The 20,318-nt window shown below is 48.5% G+C and overlaps 1 protein-coding gene across 2 annotated transcripts in view; it reads right to left on the minus strand.

Moving 5' to 3' along the window:
• LOC121272281 (lysophosphatidic acid receptor 6-like) overlaps positions 1–15,490 on the minus strand; it is an 85,876-nt gene extending 70,386 nt beyond the window's left edge. For both annotated transcript variants that reach the window (XR_005941865.1, XM_041178848.1), the window contains exon 1: positions 15,195–15,490. The gene's annotated coding sequence lies outside the window, so the exon portion shown is untranslated. The remainder of the gene's footprint in view (positions 1–15,194) is intronic.
• Positions 15,491–20,318: the final 4,828 nt, after the last annotated feature.

Below are 20,318 nucleotides of genomic sequence, written 5' to 3' on the forward strand. Positions count from 1 at the left end.
GGCTCCTACACTGACACAGGCAGAGGTGGCTCCTACGCTGACACAGACAGAGGTGGATCCAATACTGACAGAGAAAGATGTGGCTCTAAAGCTGACACGGACAGAGGTGGCTCCTACGTTGACACAGACAGAGGTGGATCCAAAACTGACAGAGAAAGATGTGGCTCTAAAGCTGACACGGACAGAGGTGGCTCCTACACTGACACAGGCAGAGGTGGCTCCTACGCTGACACAGACAGAGGTGGATCCAATACTGACAGAGAAAGATGTGGCTCTAAAGCTGACATGGACAGAGGTGGCTCCTACACTGACACAGACAGAGGTGGCTCTTAAACTGACACAGACAGAGTTGGCTCCTACACTGACACAGGCAGAGGTGGCTCCTACACTGACACAGGTAGAGGTGGCTCCTACACTGACACTGGCCCAGGTGGTTGCTGCACAAACACAGGCAGAGGTGGCTCCTACACTGACACAGGCCCAGGTGGTTGCTGCACAAACACAGGCAGAGGTGATTCCTATACTGACACAGGAAGAGGTGGCTCCTATAGTGATACAGGCAGAGTTTGATTCCCACTGGCAAAAACAGATGTGGCTACTCCACTAAAACAACCAGAGGTGGAAACTACTCTGACACACACAGAGGTGGATCCTTAACTGAAACTGACTTAGGAGGCTCCCAAACTGACACGAGGAGGGGAATCTACTAAACTAACACAGTCAGAGATATCTCCGACATTGATAATGAGAGAGGTGGCTACTAAACTGACACAGACAGAGGTGGCTCCTACACTGACACAGCTGATGAGGATCCTAAACTGACACAGGCAGAGGTGGCTCCTACACTGACACAGGCAGAGGTGGCTCCTACACTGACACAGGCCCAGGTGGTTGCTGCACAAACACAGGCAGAGGTGACTCCTATACTGACACAGGCAGAGGTGGCTCCTATACTGACACAGGCAGAGGTGGCTCCTATAGTGATACAGGCAGAGGTTGATTCCACACTGGCAAAAACAGATGTGGCTCCTCCACTGACACAGCCAGAGGTGGAAACTACTCTGACACACACAGAGGTGGATCTTTAACTGACACTGACATAGGAGGCTCCCAAACTGACACGAGGAGGGGAATCTACTAAACTAACCCAGACAGAGGTGGCTCCTGCATTGATAATGAGAGAGGTGGATCCTACACTGACACAGGCAGAGGGGGATCATAAACTGGCACAAACAGAGGAGGCTCCAACAATGACACTGACTGAAGAGGCTCCTACACTGACACAGGCAGAGGTATCCCCAAAACTGACACAGACAGAGGTTGATCCAACAGTGATCATGAGCGAGGTGGCTGCTTCACTGATACAGACCGAGGTGGATCATAAACTGACACAGACAGAGGTGGATCCAATACTGACAGTAAGAGATGTGGCTCTAAAGCTGACACAGACAGAGGTGGCTCCCACACTGACACAGGCAGAGGTGGAAACTACTCTGACACACACAGACGTGGTTCCTTAACTGACACTGACACAGGAGGCTCCCAAACTGACACAAGGATGGGAATCTACTAAACTGACACAGACAGAGGTGGCTCCTACACTGACACAGACTGATGTGGATCCTAAACTGACACAGGCAGAGGTGGATCCTACACTGACACAGGCAGATGTGGATCATAAACTGGCACAGACAGAGGATGCTCCAACACTGACACCGACAGACGAGGGTCCTGAACTGACGCAGAGAGAGGAATCTCCAAAACTGACACAGACAGAGGTTGAGCCTACAGTGTTGATGAACGAGGTGGCTGCTTCACTGATACAGACAGAGGTGGATCCTAAACTGACACTGACAGAGGTGGATCCTAAACTGATACAGATAGAGGTGGATCCTACACTGACACAGACAGAGGTGGATCCTAAACTGACACAGACAGAGGAGGCTCCAACACCGACACCAGGGAGAGGAATCTCCAAAACTGACACACACAGAAGTTGATTCGACAGTGATCATGAGCGAGGTGGCTGCTTGACTGATACAGAACGAGGTGGACCATACACTGACACAGACAGAGGTAGATCTGACAATGACATAGGCAGATGTTCATCCCACACTGACCCAGGCAGAGGTGTATCCTACACTGATACAGACTGAGGCAGATCATACAATGACACAGAGATGGAATCCAAAGTGACAACGACAGAGGTGGACCCAAATTTGGCACAGACAGAGGTGGCTCCTACACTGAAACAGTGTAACACTAAAGCTGACACAGACAGAGTGGATCTCACTTTGACAAAGACTTAGGTTGAACCTAAACTGACACAGGCAGTTGTGGATCCTACACTGACACAGACAGAGGTGGCTCCTTCGCTGTTACAGACAAGGGTGAATACTACGCTGACACAGACAGAGGTGGTTCCCACACTGACACTGGGAGATGTGGTTCTGAAGCTGACACGGACAGAGGTGGCTCCTACACTGACACAGGCACAGGTGGATGCTACAATGACACACGCACAGGTCATTCCTGCACAAATACAGGCAGAGGTGGCTCCTATACTGACACAAGTAGAGGTGGATTCCACACTGGCAAAGACAGATGTGGATCCTCCACTTATACAGGCAGAGGTGGCAACTACTCTGAGACACACAGAGGTGGTTCCTTAACTGAGACTGACAGAGGAGGCTCCTAAACTGAGACAAGGAGGGGAATCTATTAAACTGACACAGACAGAGGTGGCTCCTGCATTGATAATGAGAGGTGGCTACTAAACTGACACAGACAGAGGTGGCTCCTACACTGATACAGACAGATGTGGATCCCAAGCTGACACATGCAGAGGTGGATCCTGCACTGTCACAGGCAGAGGTGGATCATATACTGGCACAGACAGAGGAGGCTCCAACACTGACACTGAAAGAGGAGGCTCCTAAACTTACACAGGGAGAGGAATCTCCAAAACAGACACAGACAGATGTTGAGCCTACAATGTTCATGAGCGAGGTGGCTGCTTCACTGATACAGATAGAGGTGCATCCTAAACTGACACAGACAGAGGTGGATTCTAAACTGATACAGAGAGAGGTGGATCCTTAACTGACACGGACAGAGGTGGACCCTACACTGACACAGAGAGAGGCGGATCTAACACTGACAAAGCCAGTGGTGAATCCTACACTGACACAGGCAGAGGTTCATCCCACACTGACAGAGGCGAGTGTGTATCCTAAACTGACACAGACCGAGGTGGATCTTAAACTGATACAGATAGAAGCGGATGCTAAACTGACCCAGACAGAATTGGATCCTACGCTGACACTGGCAGAGGTGGCTCCTATACTGACAGAGACAGAGTTGGATCCCACACTGGCACAGACACAGGTGGCTCCTACACTGACAGAGACAGAGGTGGACGCTAGACTGACATGGAGAGAGGTGGTTACTAAACTAACACTGACAGAGGAGGCTCCTAAACTGACACATGGAGGGGAATCTACTAATCTGACTCAGACAGAGGTGGCTCCTACAGCGATAATGAGAGAGGTTGCTCCTAAGCTGACAGAGAGAGAGGTGGCTCCTACACTGACACAGACAGAGGTGGCTTCTACACTGACACAGACAGAGGTGGCTTCTACACTGACACAGACAGAAGTGGATTCTACACTGACACAAACAGAGGTGAATCCTACACTGACACAGACAGAGATGGCTCCTAAACTGACACAGACAGAGGTGGATCCAATATTGACAGAGCGAGAGAAAGATGTGGCTCTAAAGCTGACACAGAAAGAGGTGGCTCCTACACTGACTCAGACAGAGGTGGCTCCTAAACTGACACAGACAGAGTTGGCTCTTACACTGACACAGGCAGAGGTGGCTCCTACACTGACACAGGCAGAGGTGGCTCCTACGCTGACACAGACAGAGGTGGATCCAATACTGACAGAGAAAGATGTGGCTCTAAAGCTGACACGGACAGAGGTGGCTCCTACGTTGACACAGACAGAGGTGGATCCAAAACTGACAGAGAAAGATGTGGCTCTAAAGCTGACACGGACAGAGGTGGCTCCTACACTGACACAGGCAGAGGTGGCTCCTACGCTGACACAGACAGAGGTGGATCCAATACTGACAGAGAAAGATGTGGCTCTAAAGCTGACATGGACAGAGGTGGCTCCTACACTGACACAGACAGAGGTGGCTCTTAAACTGACACAGACAGAGTTGGCTCCTACACTGACACAGGCAGAGGTGGCTCCTACACTGACACAGGCAGAGGTGGCTCCTACACTGACACTGGCCCAGGTGGTTGCTGCACAAACACAGGCAGAGGTGGCTCCTACACTGACACAGGCCCAGGTGGTTGCTGCACAAACACAGGCAGAGGTGATTCCTATACTGACACAGGAAGAGGTGGCTCCTATAGTGATACAGGCAGAGTTTGATTCCCACTGGCAAAAACAGATGTGGCTACTCCACTAACACAACCAGAGGTGGAAACTACTCTGACACACACAGAGGTGGATCCTTAACTGAAACTGACTTAGGAGGCTCCCAAACTGACACGAGGAGGGGAATCTACTAAACTAACACAGTCAGAGATGTCTCCGACATTGATAATGAGAGAGGTGGCTACTAAACTGACACAGACAGAGGTGGCTCCTACACTGACACAGCTGATGAGGATCCTAAACTGACACAGGCAGAGGTGGCTCCTACACTGACACAGGCAGAGGTGGCTCCTACACTGACACAGGCCCAGGTGGTTGCTGCACAAACACAGGCAGAGGTGACTCCTATACTGACACAGGCAGAGGTGGCTCCTATACTGACACAGGCAGAGGTGGCTCCTATAGTGATACAGGCAGAGGTTGATTCCACACTGGCAAAAACAGATGTGGCTCCTCCACTGACACAGCCAGAGGTGGAAACTACTCTGACACACACAGAGTTGGATCCTTAACTGACACTGACATAGGAGGCTCCCAAACTGACACGAGGAGGGGAATCTACTAAACTAACCCAGACAGAGGTGGCTCCTGCATTGATAATGAGAGCGGTGGATCCTACACTGACACAGGCAGAGGGGGATCATAAACTGGCACAAACAGAGGAGGCTCCAACAATGACACTGACTGAAGAGGCTCCTACACTGACACAGGCAGAGGTATCCCCAAAACTGACACAGACAGAGGTTGATCCAACAGTGATCATGAGCGAGGTGGCTGCTTCACTGATACAGACCGAGGTGGATCATAAACTGACACAGACAGAGGTGGATCCAATACTGACAGTAAGAGATGTGGCTCTAAAGCTGACACAGACAGAGGTGGCTCCCACACTGACACAGGCAGAGGTGGAAACTACTCTGACACACACAGAGGTGGTTCCTTAACTGACACTGACACAGGAGGCTCCCAGACTGACACAAGGATGGGAATCTACTAAACTGACATAGACTAGAGGTGGCTCCTACATTGATACTGAGAGAGGTGGTTCCTAAACTGACACAGACACAGGTGGCTCCTACACTGACACTGCTGATGAGGATCCTAAACTGACACAGGCAAAGGTGGATCCTACACTGACACAGGCAGAGGTGGATCATAAACTGGCACAAACAGAGGAGGCTCCAACAATGGCACTGACAGAAGAGGCTCCTACACTGACACAGGCAGAGGTATCCCCAAAACTGACACAGACAGAGGTTGACCCGACAGTGATCATGAGCGAGGTGGCTGCTTCACTGATACAGATAGAGGTGGATCATAAGCTGACACAGACAGAGGTGGATCCCATACTGACACAGACAGAGGTGGATCCAAAACTGACAGAGAAAGATGTGGCTCTAAAGCTGACACGGACAGAGGTGGCTCCTTCACTGACACAGGCAGAGGTGGCTCCTACGCTGACACAGACAGAGGTGGATCCAATACTGACAGAGAAAGATGTGGCTCTAAAGCTGACATGGACAGAGGTGGCTCCTACACTGACACAGACAGAGGTGTCTCCTACACTGACACAGGCAGAGGTGGCTCCTACACTGACACAGGCAGAGGTGGCTCCTACACTGACACTGGCCCAGGTGGTTGCTGCACAAACACAGGCAGAGGTGGCTCCTACACTGACACAGGCCCAGGTGGTTGCTGCACAAACACAGGCAGAGGTGATTCCTATACTGACACAGGAAGAGGTGGCTCCTTTAGTGATACAGGCAGAGTTTGATTCCACACTGGCAAAAACAGATGTGGCTACTCCACTAACACAACCAGAGGTGGAAACTACTCTGACACACACAGAGGTGGATCCTTAACTGAAACTGACTTAGGAGGCTTCCAAACTGACACGAGGAGGGGAATCTACTAAACTAACACAGTCAGAGATGTCTCCGACATTGATAATGAGAGAGGTGGCTACTAAACTGACACAGACAGAGGTGGCTCCTACACTGACACAGCTGATGAGGATCCTAAACTGACACAGGCAGAGGTGGCTCCTACACTGACACAGGCAGAGGTGGCTCCTACACTGACACAGGCCCAGGTGGTTGCTGCACAAACACAGGCAGAGGTGACTCCTATACTGACACAGGCAGAGGTGGCTCCTATACTGACACAGGCAGAGGTGGCTCCTATAGTGATACAGGCAGAGGTTGATTCCACACTGGCAAAAACAGATGTGGCTCCTCCACTGACACAGCCAGAGGTGGAAACTACTCTGACACACACAGAGGTGGATCCTTAACTGACACTGACATAGGAGGCTCCCAAACTGACACGAGGAGGGGAATCTACTAAACTAACCCAGACAGAGGTGGCTCCTGCATTGATAATGAGAGCGGTGGATCCTACACTGACACAGGCAGAGGGGGATCATAAACTGGCACAAACAGAGGAGGCTCCAACAATGACACTGACTGAAGAGGCTCCTACACTGACACAGGCAGAGGTATCCCCAAAACTGACACAGACAGAGGTTGATCCAACAGTGATCATGAGCGAGGTGGCTGCTTCACTGATACAGACCGAGGTGGATCATAAACTGACACAGACAGAGGTGGATCCAATACTGACAGTAAGAGATGTGGCTCTAAAGCTGACACAGACAGAGGTGGCTCCCACACTGACACAGGCAGAGGTGGAAACTACTCTGACACACACAGAGGTGGTTCCTTAACTGACACTGACACAGGAGGCTCCCAAACTGACACAAGGATGGGAATCTACTAAACTGACGTAGACTAGAGGTGGCTCCTACATTGATACTGAGAGAGGTGGTTCCTAAACTGACACAGACACAGGTGGCTCCTACACTGACACTGCTGATGTGGATCCTAAACTGACACAGGCAAAGGTGGATCCTACACTGACACAGGCAGAGGGGGATCATAAACTGGCACAAACAGAGGAGGCTCCAACAATGGCACTGACAGAAGAGGCTCCTACACTGACACAGGCAGAGGTATCCCCAAAACTGACACAGACAGAGGTTGACCCGACAGTGATCATGAGCGAGGTGGCTGCTTCACTGATACAGATAGAGGTGGATCATAAGCTGACACAGACAGAGGTGGATCCCATACTGATACAGATTGAGGTGGATCCTACACTGACAGACATAGAGGTGGATCCAATACCGACAAAGGCAGAGGTGGCTCCTACACTGAAAAGGACAGAGGTGGATCCTAACCTGACACAGACTGAGGTAGATCCTACACTGATATAGACAGAGGTGGATCATAAACTGATACAGACAGTGGTCGATACTGAACTGACATAGAGTTGGATCCTAAACTGACATTGGCACAGACAGATGTGGATCCTACAATGACACAGAGGTGGCTCCTACACTGACACAGGCAGAGGTTCATCCCACACTGACACAGGCAGAGGTTGATCTGACACTGACACAGAAGGAGGTAGATGCTAAACTGACACGGACAGAGGTGGATCCTACACTCACACAGACAGAGGCGGATCCAACTGACAAAGACAGAGGTGGACCATACACTGACACAGACAGAGTTGGAATCTAAAGTGACAACGACAGAGATGGATCTGAATTTGGCACAGACAGAGGTGTCTCCTACACTGACACAGACAGAGGCAGATCCGACATTGACACAGGCAGAGGTTCCTCCCACACTGACACAGGCAGAGGTTCATCCTATATTGACCCAGGCAGATGTGCATCCTACACTGACAGAGACCGAGGTGGACCATACACTGACACAGGCAGAGTTGAAATCTAAGTGACAAAGATAGAGGTGGATCAGAATTTGGCACAGACAGAGGTGGCTTCTACACTGAAACAGACAGAGCTGAATCCTGCATCGACACACACAGAGGAGGGTCCTGAACTGACACAGTCAGAGTTGGGTCCCACGCTGACAAAGACAGAGGTGGCTCTGACACTGAAACAGACAGAGGCAAATCCTAAACTGAAACAGACAGAGGTGGCTCCTACACTGAAAAAGATAGAGGTGGATCCTAAACTGGCACAGAATGAGCTAGATCCTACACTGAAACAGAGAGATTGAGCTCTGAAACTGACACAGACAAAGGTGGCTCCATACCTGACACAGTCAGAGGTAGACCCTAGACTGACATAGAGAGAGGTTGCTCCAACACGGACACAGACAGAGGTGGCTCCTACACTGACACAGGCAGAGGTGGACCCTACACTGACATAGAGGGAGGTTGCTCCGACGTGGACACAGACAGTGGTGGCTTCTCCACTGACACTGGCAGAAGTGGATCCTGCACTGACACAGATAGAGAAGGCTCTGGAACTAATACTGGCAGAGTTAGACCCCACACTGACCAGACAGGTGTGGCTCTGAAACTGACACAGACAGGTGTGGCTCCTAACCGCAGATAGGCAGAAGTGGATCCTAAACTGACACAGACAGAGGAGGCTCTGAAAGTGATACAGGCAGAGCTGGATCCCACACCGACACAGACAGAGGTGGCTCTGAAACTGACACAAAGAGAGGTGGCTCCCACACTGACACAGACTGAGGTGGATCCTACACTGACACAGACAGAAGAGGTTCCTACACTGACACAGACAGAGGAGGTTCCTACGCTGACATAGTCAGAGGTGGCTCCTTACTGACACAGTGAATCATAAATTGACAGACTGAGGTGGACCCTACAATGATACAGAAAGTGGTGGCTCCTAAACTGACACAGACAGAGGGGACCTATGCTGACAAAGACACAGGAGGCTTGCACAATGTCACAGACAGAGGTGCCTCTAAAAGTGACACAGTCAGGGGTGGCTCCAACACTGACACAGACAAAGGTGGTTCCTAAACTGACACACGCAGAACTGGCTCCTAAACTGACACAGACAAAGGTGGTTCCTAAACTGACACTGACAGTGGAGGCTCCTAAACTGACACAGGGAGGGGAAACCCCTAAGCTGACACAGGGAGGGGAAACCCCTAAACTGACACAGGTAGTGGTGAATCCTACAGTGACAATGAGAGAGGTGGCTGCTTCACTGATAAAGACAGAGGTGGGTCCTAAATTGACACAGGCAGATGTGGCTCCTAAACTGACACAGACAGAGGTGGTTTCTAAACTGAAACTGACACAGGGAGGAGAATCTTCTTATCTGAAACAGACAGAGGTTGCACCTACAATGATAATGAGAGGTGTCTGCTACACTGATACAGACAGAGATGTATCCTACACTCACACAGACAGAGGCAGATCCTACACTGACAGAGGCAGAGGTGGAGCCTGCACTGACACAGACAGAGGTGGATCTGAAACTGACATAGACAGATGAGGCTCTGGAACTGATACTGGCACAGGTGGATCCTACACTGACACAGACAGAGGTGGCTCCTACACTGATACAGACAGAGGTGGATCCTACACTGATACAGACAGAGGTGGATCCTACACTGACACAGACAGAGGTGGCTCCCACAGTGACACAGACAGAGCTGGATCCTACACTGACACAGACAGGAGGCTCTGGAACTGATTCTGGCAGAGGTGACTCCTACACTAATACAGACAGAGGTAGATCTACACTGACACAGGCAGAGGTGCATCTACACTGTCACTAGCTGAGGTGAATCCTTCACTGACACATACAGAGGAGGCTCTGAAACTGATACAGGTTGAGCTGGCTCCCACATTGGCACAGGCAGATGTTGCTCTGAAACTGACACAGACAGGGGTGGCTCCTACTCAGACAGGGGCAGCGGTGGCTTCTACACTGACACAAGCAGAGGTGGCACCTTAACTGATAAACTCAGAGGTGGCTCTTTCACCTGCACTTACAATGTTGGCTCCTACACCGACACAGTCAGAGGTGGCACACAGACAGGTATGGATCTTACACCTGCAGTGACAGAGGTGGCTGCTTTATTGTCACAGCCAGTTTCCTATGTAAACTCCAGGTGTTCATTTGTGGAATCACACAGCTCCTCAGCAGAACCCATTTGCTCTTACACAGACCAAGGCAACTCTTCCAAACAGTGGCACATGCAGACATTGACTGAGGCCATGTAGAGCCACACAGGGCTCTTAAACAGTGATAGCAGCTCGACAAATCCAACCATCTTCTGCGTAAAGCCAGTTGGCTCTTATAGATATCCAGACAGCTGTTATCCAGACAGGAAACCATTATAGTTGTGATCTGGAATGCTCTGCCTTGAATTGTGGAGGATGCAAATTCAACATACTGGAAATCTGAAATATAAAAACAGAGAATGCTGGAAATTCTCAGCAGGACCATGTCAGGCAGCATCTGTGGAGAGAGAAAAGGCATTAAAGTTTCAGGTCTGATGAAAGGTCCTGGGCATAAATAATTAACTCTCTTTTCTCTTTCTCTACATAAATGCTGCCTGCCTTTTACTCACTGAGGACGTCCTGTATCTCTGTTTTTATTGTGAAGGAACACCTCCACAAAGTGAATGAGCTCCTCCATGGGCCTGCACACAACTTATAGACGGAAGCAGGCAGCTCCTACACAGGCCCAAAAATATCCGACAAAAAACACACAGCCCCTTCACAGGCCCAGTTAGCTCCTGCACAGGTCCGGCCTACTAAGTTCACTGATCAATGCAGCACAGCTCCAACTGCTTCCCATGCAAGCCGAACCGACTCATACCAATGTTCAGATAGCACCTACACAGGCCTAGGCTGTATCTACAAAGACATAAATGCTCTGTCCCAAACTAATGCATTTCCTAAACTGCTCCTGGCAGCCCCATGCAATTACCAGGGGGCTGTGATTCAGAGCAGAGTGCGAAGACACAGGCTGAGACAGCTATGGTACAGAGCCAGAGACAAAGTCACCTCCTATACTGACACAGCTGCCAACTCCTGCATGCATGCACTATGAGGCTGTCACGAACACCCAGAAATAGCCACCTCCTCCAAAGATGCAGAAACCAGATTCACAGATGCAGATAGCCTGTATGCTGACCCAGAAAGATTCTCCACAGGCCTAGGCAGTTTCTGTATAGCTCAGTCACTCCACCCAGTCCTAGAAAGCTCCTACACAGATCCAAATCTGCCCCAGCCAGTTCCTGCACAGGTTCTGGTAGATTCCACTTTGATATGCACAGACACAGACAGCTCCAACCCAGAGTGTTTCTACATAGAGCTTGCCTTTATTAGCCAAGGCATAGAATAAAAGAGCAGGGAGGTTATGTTGGAGCTGTATAAAATGCTAGTTAGGTCATGTCTGGAGTACCATGTGCAGGTCTGGTTCCCACACTACAGGAAGGATGTGAGTGCATTGGAAAGGGTGCAGTGGAGATTCACCAGGATGTTGCCTGGTCTGGAGTGTTTCAGCTATGAAGAGAAACTAGATAGGCTGGCGTTGTTTTCCTTAGAAAAGAAAAGGCTGAGGGGGGACTTAATTGAAGAATACAAAATTATGAGGGGCATAGATAGGGTAGATATAAAGAAACTTTTCCCCTTAGCGGAGGTGTCAATAACCAGGGGGCATTGATTTAAATTGAGGTGCAAGAGATTTAGAGGGGATTCACCCAGAGGGTAGTTGGAATCTGGAACTCACTGCCTGAGGGCTAGAGGCAGGAACCCTCACAACATTTAAGAAGTATTTAGATGAACGCTTGAAACACCATAGCTTACAGGGCTACGGGCCAAGTGCTGGAAAATAGGATTAGAATAGATAGGTGCTTGATGGCTGGCATGGACACGATGGGCCAAAGGGCCTGTTTCTGTGCTGTATGACTCTGAGGCTCTATGGTGACAGACACTAACTGGAACTCACATGAACTGCAATATCGCAACTCTCTTACCCTCCGGCCCAGCAGCCTGCCTCGACCAAGGCGGCTCCAAGGCAGATTCCTATACAGTTCCTACCCATGTGCGGGGAAATATTTTACAGGCCTGAGCAGCTCTTACATAGACCTCGCCTGTCCTGCAGAGACATACAGTCTCTGACACACGGTTATTTAGCAGCAACAAAGGCCCAATTAGCTAATAGACAGGTCAGGCCTGTATCATACAGGAGGGGCTGTACAATACCATACAACTTGGGCGCAGACCCAGAGAGCTCCAAGATAGACTTGTGCAGCTCTTGGAGCTAAACTGTTCATCCACACACAAGCACACAGCCCAGCACACAGATCCAGACTTATCCTTTGCTGTACTAGACAGCTACTCCAGAATCAGATAGCTTTCCTATTAAATCTGGAGTCAGGCAGGGCTGTCCTCTCTCACCTGTTCTTTTCAAGTGTTGCATAGAGCCTTGTGCTGAGTCCATCAGGAAGGATCCGGGCATAAGAGGAGTGATAATCCCAGGCAGTGGAGGCACTCAGGTCAAAGCCTCCCTGTACATGCATGATGTTGCCATCTTCTGCTCGGATCCAGTGTCGGTGCACAGACTAATCCACATCTATGACCAGTTCGAACTGACCTCGGGCACCAAGGTGAAACATGGGAAGAGCGAGGCCACGTTCTTTGGGACCTGGGCTGACTGATCCTTTGTCCCCTTCACCATCAGGGCTGACAGCCTGAAGGTGCTGGGGATATGGTTTGGAGGGACCTGGGCATGCATTAGAAATTGGAAGGAGTGAGTGTCTATGGTGAAAAGAAAACTGGGCATGTGGGAACGACGCTCCCTCTCCATTGCAGGTAAGAACCTGGTCATCAGGTGTGAGGTACTCTCACTGTTGCTGTACGTAGCGCAGGTCTGGCCCATTCCAGACTCTTGTGCGAGGGCAATCACCTGAGCCATCTTTAACTTTATCTGTAGGTTGAAAATGGATCATGTCCGCAGGGACACAACGTACAAGCCTCTAGATAAAGGGGGAAAAAACATGCCCATCATCGCCCTCATACTGATGGCCACCTTTGTGTGTGGCTACATCAAGCTGTGCGTAGACCCTTGGTAAGCAAACACCAAGTGTCACTACGTACTGAGGTTCTACCTGTCCCGGTGTTGTGAAGGATGGGTCTGGCTACGCTGCTGTGGAACACTCCAAGTAGTTGGACCATGCTGTACCATCTGTCCCTCGTGGAAAAATTTATGCAGAGAAACAAATTTGACCACAAGTCTATCAGGCAGTGGTTGGCAAGAAACATCTTAGAGGCCCTGAGGGAAAAGGAGAGGGTGGATCCTGTGGGATGGTTCCCCGAGCAGACTGTCAAAGTCATTTGGCAGAATGCCTCATTGCCAGAACTTTCCAACAAGCACCAAGACATAGCTTGGCTGATGGTGAGAAAGGCCTTACCCGTCAGATCCTTCCTACACGCCAGGAGTCTCACCCCCTCTGCACGTTGCCCTCAAGGTGGCTGTGGCAGGGAAGAGACCATTGTTCACCTCCTTGGAGATTGTGCCTTTGCAAAGAAGGTCTGGAGAGAGATGCAGTGGTTTCTGTGGATGTTCATCCCGAGCAGTTCTGCGACACAGGACTCTGTGGTCTACAGGCTGTTCCCAGGGACACACACCGAGACAAACATCAACTTCAGCTGGAGGATCATCAACTCGGTGAAAGACGCTCTTTGGTCTGCCCAAAACTTGTTGGTCTTCCAGTGCAAAGAGTTGTCCCTGACTGAGTGTCGCAGACTGGCACATTCCAAAGTCCAGGGCTACGTGCTGAGGGATGCACTAAAGCTTGGGGCAGCTGCCGCAAAGGCGCAATGGGGAAGGGTCGCTGTCTAAGACCTTTCTGCCACAGTGCACTGAGGAACTGGAAACTGTTTAGAGCCCCTTGGGCTGTACAGCTCAAAATGAATGTTTGCAAATATTGATTGATTGTATTGACGCACCTCGTGATACATGTGTAAAAGTTGAACCTGATTGTACTTTTGTGATGGTGATTTTGAAATGGTTTGGAATGTTCTTCCAGATATTTTATGAATAAAGTTATTTTTTCAAAAAAAAGACAGCTTCTCCGCACCCAAGAAAATAAATCACCGGAAATGTTTTGCACAGACCCGTTCAGCTCCTAGCCAGACCCACGCAGCTTGTGCACAGACGCAGCCCGCTCTTAAGCAGAACCATACAGATCCAGGTTCACAGACTCACTCTCCTACACAGACCCTGACAGCTCCAGACTCGAAGCCCACACAGTTCACCAGGACCTCAAAAGGCTCACTTGAATACTTAACATCGACCTGAGTGAATTCACTCGAACGTACCGAGATGCAAATGAAGTCCGAAGGTTTCATCTGCAACATCCTCTCGAACTGGACAAGATTCGCGGTTATCACCCGAACCCGAGAGGATTCAGTGAACTGCAGGAGGCTCGCCCTAAACATAAGAAATTCAGCCGAAGCGCGCATCAGCCGACAATACAGAGTGAGTTCATGTATGCCTGTGACTGAAGGCGTTTGCCTGTCTGGGCGCAGACACACATTGTTTGAACTACAAACAGAAAAGAACCGCTGGAAACATTCAGCAGGCCTAGCAGTATCTGTGGAGAAGAAACAGGGTTCACGTTTCCAGTCCAATATGACTCACGTTAGTTGAGTTTACCTGTGAGCCGATCGGTGGTGCTGCGGACAAGAAACATCTTCCGAACACTCGCTATTTTGCCCGAACACCTGAATTGATTTGGAGCGTGTTCAGTTGTTTGAGATTGACACCGCATCGGTAATAGTATTGACTTTATTTGTTGCAACTAAAAATTAACACAGTGTGGTATATAGTAGCAGTTGACAATGTACAATTCAGAACTCTGTTACCCTCTTTGTCCTTTGGGTGGGAGCTGAGCCTCTCTCCCACGATTTCCTTGACGATTTCGTCCTAGCTCACTGGCCTGTTGCCCTCTGTTCGCACATCTCCCCCGAGTAAGTTTCGAATTGCCATCTAACTCCCTGGAAGTTACTGCCCACGCACCGGTCGCCCGAACACGCCCGATACCACAGAAAAACTCAGCAGGTCTGACAGCATCTGCGGAGTGGAACACAGTTGACGTTTCGAGTCCGTGTGACCCTTCATCAGAACTAAGGAAATGGAGAAATGAGGTGAAATATCGGCTTGCAGGGGTGGGGGTGGGGGGGGGGGGGTGGTTGGGACAGGTAGAGCTGGGTGGGGGGCCATTTTTTGTTTCGTATTTCCAGCATCCGCAGTACTTTGCTTTTATTTACGCCCAATACCATGATTCCAGCCTGTCAGAATGCTCCGCCCACGCTTTCCCAGAGGCCATGGGAATGATGGACAGGCAGCTCACCATAGAAAGCTAAAAGCAAAATACTGCAGGTGCTGGAAATCTGAAACAAAAGCGGAAAATGCTGGAAAAATAAATCAGCAGGTCTAACAGCATCTGTGGAGAGAAAAACAGAGTTAACATTTCTACTTTCTTACCTTAATGCCGCTATCAGCACATCCTTTAGCCCTTAACAGTACCTTTAATAACCCCTTTGTCCTTTCGTTCATGACATCTTTGTCAATCTCTCCTTTGACCCCACTTATCGCTGGCCTTCTATCCAGCTTCAACTGCTCCACCTCCCTGGAACAGTATACATTTCATCACATTAACTTCAACAGCTTCAGATCATAAACTCTCTCCTCCATCCACACTCCCTTTCTGATCCCCCTTTTCCCAATAACTTATTATTTTTAAAATATATTTTTCTTTTCCCACCTATTTCCATTATTTTAAAATTTATTTCCATCCATTGTTTTATCTCCGCCTTTTAATCTATTTCGATATTTCCCCCCCCTCCCCCACCACCCCCCCTCCACTCACCCCACTAGGGCCATCTGCCACTTGCTCATCCTGCTTTCTAACCTTAATGTCACCATTAGCACATTCCTTAGATAATATCATCACTGTTAACACCCCTTTGTTCTTTTGTCTATGACATCTTTGGCAATCTCTTCTTTGCCTCACCTATCACTGGCCCTCTATCCAGTTCTACCTGTCCCACCCCCTTAAACAGCTTGTATTTCACCTCATTTTTATATTTTCTTTATTCTGATGAAGAGTCACACGGACTCGAAACGTTCAATGTATTCCTCTCAGCAGATGTTGTCAGACCTGCTGAGTTTTTCCAGATTGTTTTGTTCTATTTTAAATGTCATCACAATCCTGCTTCTCTGTAGCTCTGAAGAACAGTCATGCGCACTCGAAATGTTAACTCTGTTTCTCCCTCCAGAGATGCTGTTAGACCTGCCGACTTTTTCCAGTTCATGATAAAAAGCTCCTAGTTGTGACACTGTGGTGCAGATGACGAGCAACAAGACATTTATAATGGAAACATTCTTCTAGACAGGCTTATGTTCTAATATATTCACGGCCTGCAAGCGCTTGCAATAACATGCTACATGTGACTACTGAAAGAATGTTTCCACTAGTGCTTTAGGGTACAGCCACTGGTCGGGCCTTGTCCAGGCAACTTCACGTGGTTTTGATCTCAGGCACTCATGTTCGGGGTGTCACAACTTTTTAGCCCCAAGGCCTTCTGAATCTGCAACAACTTAACAAAAAGCAGTTTATTTTAGGAAGTAGGAGTTTCAAACAAATCTTTAGCTATTTAACCCTTTGGAGTCTTCGAGTCGAAGTTCCCGGGAAACTAATATTTCCGCTGCGTGCGTGTTAGGTGAGTCGATGTGTATGCGAGGGGGCACAGACATGAAACTCGGTTCAAAAGTGATTGAAACTACATTAACTGGGCACCAGCTGGACATATTCCATAACTGTGTTCCAGTTTAAAAAAGAATTGTTGCAGCATTTTGTTCGCTGGCTATTCAAACCTTGAACGAGAGAATGCCAATTCCCAGCACTTCTCAGGCACAACAGAGCAAGCCAGATTGTCCGCTGAGTGTCTCGGCAGTCTGTTCCAGCTCAACTCTTGCGCTGCGTATCAGTGCGAGCACAGCAGTGGGGGTCAGTGCGGGAAGGTACACAAATCAGCCAAGGGTCCCTGAGAATGTGTCTGCGAGAGGGCATATGCATGCAAGAGGAGATCTGTCCGAATGTGTATAAGGGTATATGTGAGTGTGGGTGGGTGTAAGAGCGATCTTGTGTGAGTTGGATATGTGATTGGTTGAGTATTAGCTGTGTGAGAGGGAATTTTGTATGTGGGCATATACATATGTGAGTGTACAAACAGTCGTCTGGTAGTACAGAACTTGAGTATTGCTGAAAAAAGAGACACATCGAAGCTTTTTGACTGACTCATTAGGACTTCTCAAGAATACCAATATAGGGTGAAGACAACAATTTATACCATATGTGAAGAGAGTGCTGATTGGTTGGCAAGTTGACTTTGATAGATAGAGGCATTCCATGGAGAATAGACCAGTGATGGTGACTGACAGTTAACTGCCAAGCATTGCTGAAATTTAAACCAGGCAGCTTGACACTAAATGGTCAAGACATTGCCCTGAGGAATGAGTCCGCAAATGGCTCTCACTTATTTTGTTTAGCTGCAACAGGCGCAATGTGTGTACATGTTCTTGCAATCAGTTCGTGCTTGCAAAACTCAAAGATGTAGTGTCCAGCATTAGATATGATTCTGTGATTGGTCAACAGTTGTTAAATAATCTTCCATGTGCTAAAAATTATGTTGACAACTGTTGTGGTAGCTTTGACCAATGGACCACAGGAGGCTCTGATAGAGGTTATGATAGTTTATTCGAGCAGCTGCAAGGAGATATCCACCTCAAGCAGCTTGAGGTAGCACTTTGCCAAACTACAAGTGCACAGCTTATTTTATACACCACTGATTACAGCCAAGAACAATGTTCAAATTCTAATCTTGTCAGGATATAGGTTACATCATACGTGCTCTTTCAAGCCAGACCTCTCCCTCTACCTATGCTGGAAGCATCTGTCCTTTCCTTATCTGTTGGAGAGCACACTTAATCTATGTTGTTGCCATCCTCTGATTCCCGTCCGGCTCCCAAGGCCTTTCTGTTGTTTATAGGCCCTAAGGCTGTGCAAGGTTCATCTGGTAATCTTCAACTGTTAATATGCTTGGTAGCACTGGCTGCCCAGAGATTTTAAGTAATTCATTCCCTTTCAATAAATTTCTACTGTATTTCCCCTAACATTCCACCCTTTTGGCCCTTGGTCTGATACTGTCAGTCCCTTTACGTACCACCACCATTGATACTGGTCAGGTATCCGGCTTTGGCATGTAAAACGGTACTGGTCAGATCATCTGGCCTTCAATTCAGGTCTCAGACTTGCTAAACCTCTTCTCGACCTATTAAAACTCCTCCAGCGCCACCTCTTTTGTAACCTTCAGGTACGATGAATCAAGTATATTAAATATATAATTATTATCAGCTGAATCACAATCAGGGCAAGGGACATAATCCGAATCCACAGGTGTATTTGTACTTTTGAACCCCAATTCCACAGATCCTGTCACCATGTGGAGGAATCTATTTGCACGATATCCTCTTTCAAGGCTCTAACCTGTTGCTGCAGTGTGTAGTAAGTTCTATACATCTGCTGAGTCTGTCTTGAATCATGGTTAGGTGCTCTGGTCATAAGGGAATTTCATAGGAGAACTGGTTCAAATACTGCATCAGGTTATCCTTAAGGCTTTCCATGGCCTGAATAGTAGCCGCTCCTCTCTTGTATATTTTGACCAGTTCCACCTTCCCCAGCCTTGCCGGCTCGTGCGGGTATGGGCAGAGTGAATGATTGTGGAGGGGGCACATCCAGTTGCGCCCGTACTGGATCTTTTGCTGCCACATGGTAATACAATATCTTCCATTCCCCAAATATGCAACATGGGTCAGTTCCTTTGCAGCCCATATAGTTTCCATTGTACAGTTTGCTGCTGCCTTAAACCCACACTTAGCTTCTTTGTCTCATAAATTGGATGTGCACATACTACTGTGGTGGCCTCTATACTACACCATTCTAATGTGGTGCTAACTATATTCCTTTCTATGTCTAATGCATGTTTTGGAATGTCATGGTACCTAATATAATAATCCCTCTGTATCACCCCAATATTTTCAACTCCATATAATGTTCTGCCAGGTGTTGACATAGCTATAACAAGTATCACTAAGACAATGCCTATTAGCATATTATTATTCACTACACATTCAACATTCATTCTTTATACACGTGTTAAATTTCTGAGCTGGCAACAAGTCAAGTCATGATCCTTATGTCGTGAATGATTAAATAAATGTTCATTCATTACCCATAAAGGAACTATTGCTTCATTAATCCGTCTTAAATTCTCTCCGGCTTGTTCCAGTGCCCAAAATCCATAGGTGCTGCAAACATCATTTCTGCTTGCGTTACCTGAAATATTTTTCCCCATTCCAATCATTTTATTGATAGCCCCCACATGACCTTCGAGCATGGTGGTCAGGTTTTGAATTAACCATGTCATGTCCTGGTCTGTGTTTAATTGGGTGTTGTGAATTCCCTGCCCCCCTTCTAAAATTTCCTTAAGCTTGGAGCTGAAGGTCCAGATCTTCTGGTCAACAGTTGCCAGGTCAAGAGAATTAACCATTGATGTCCCTGTACATGTCATATTTCTGACACTTCCATGCCCAATCTGAAGCAAACCCTTGTTGCAATTCAAAACCACTTGCTCTTCTACTGTTACAGTTAGTATTCCCCGTTGTGTGTCGCATTTGGCACTGCCTGTGCTGTACCAGAGTCCCTCTTGCAGTGCGGGGTGAGCCGTGATAACCCCCGACCTTGTTGCCAGTATCGCCATGCCCATGAGCGTTGACATTGAGATTAACATTCTGTGAACTTCAGCAGATAACCGTCCCAGTCGTCACCGGTCAGTTGTTGAGGTTTGTTCTCATATGGTCCTGCCCATTTGGGCGCAAACCCTGTTTGTTCTGGGTTATCTTAACCATCACTTGTTCCCCACCTG

The sequence above is a fragment of the Carcharodon carcharias genome, chromosome 33 (assembly GCF_017639515.1).
Source record: "Carcharodon carcharias isolate sCarCar2 chromosome 33, sCarCar2.pri, whole genome shotgun sequence".
In the NCBI taxonomy this organism is placed as follows: domain Eukaryota; kingdom Metazoa; phylum Chordata; class Chondrichthyes; order Lamniformes; family Lamnidae; genus Carcharodon; species Carcharodon carcharias.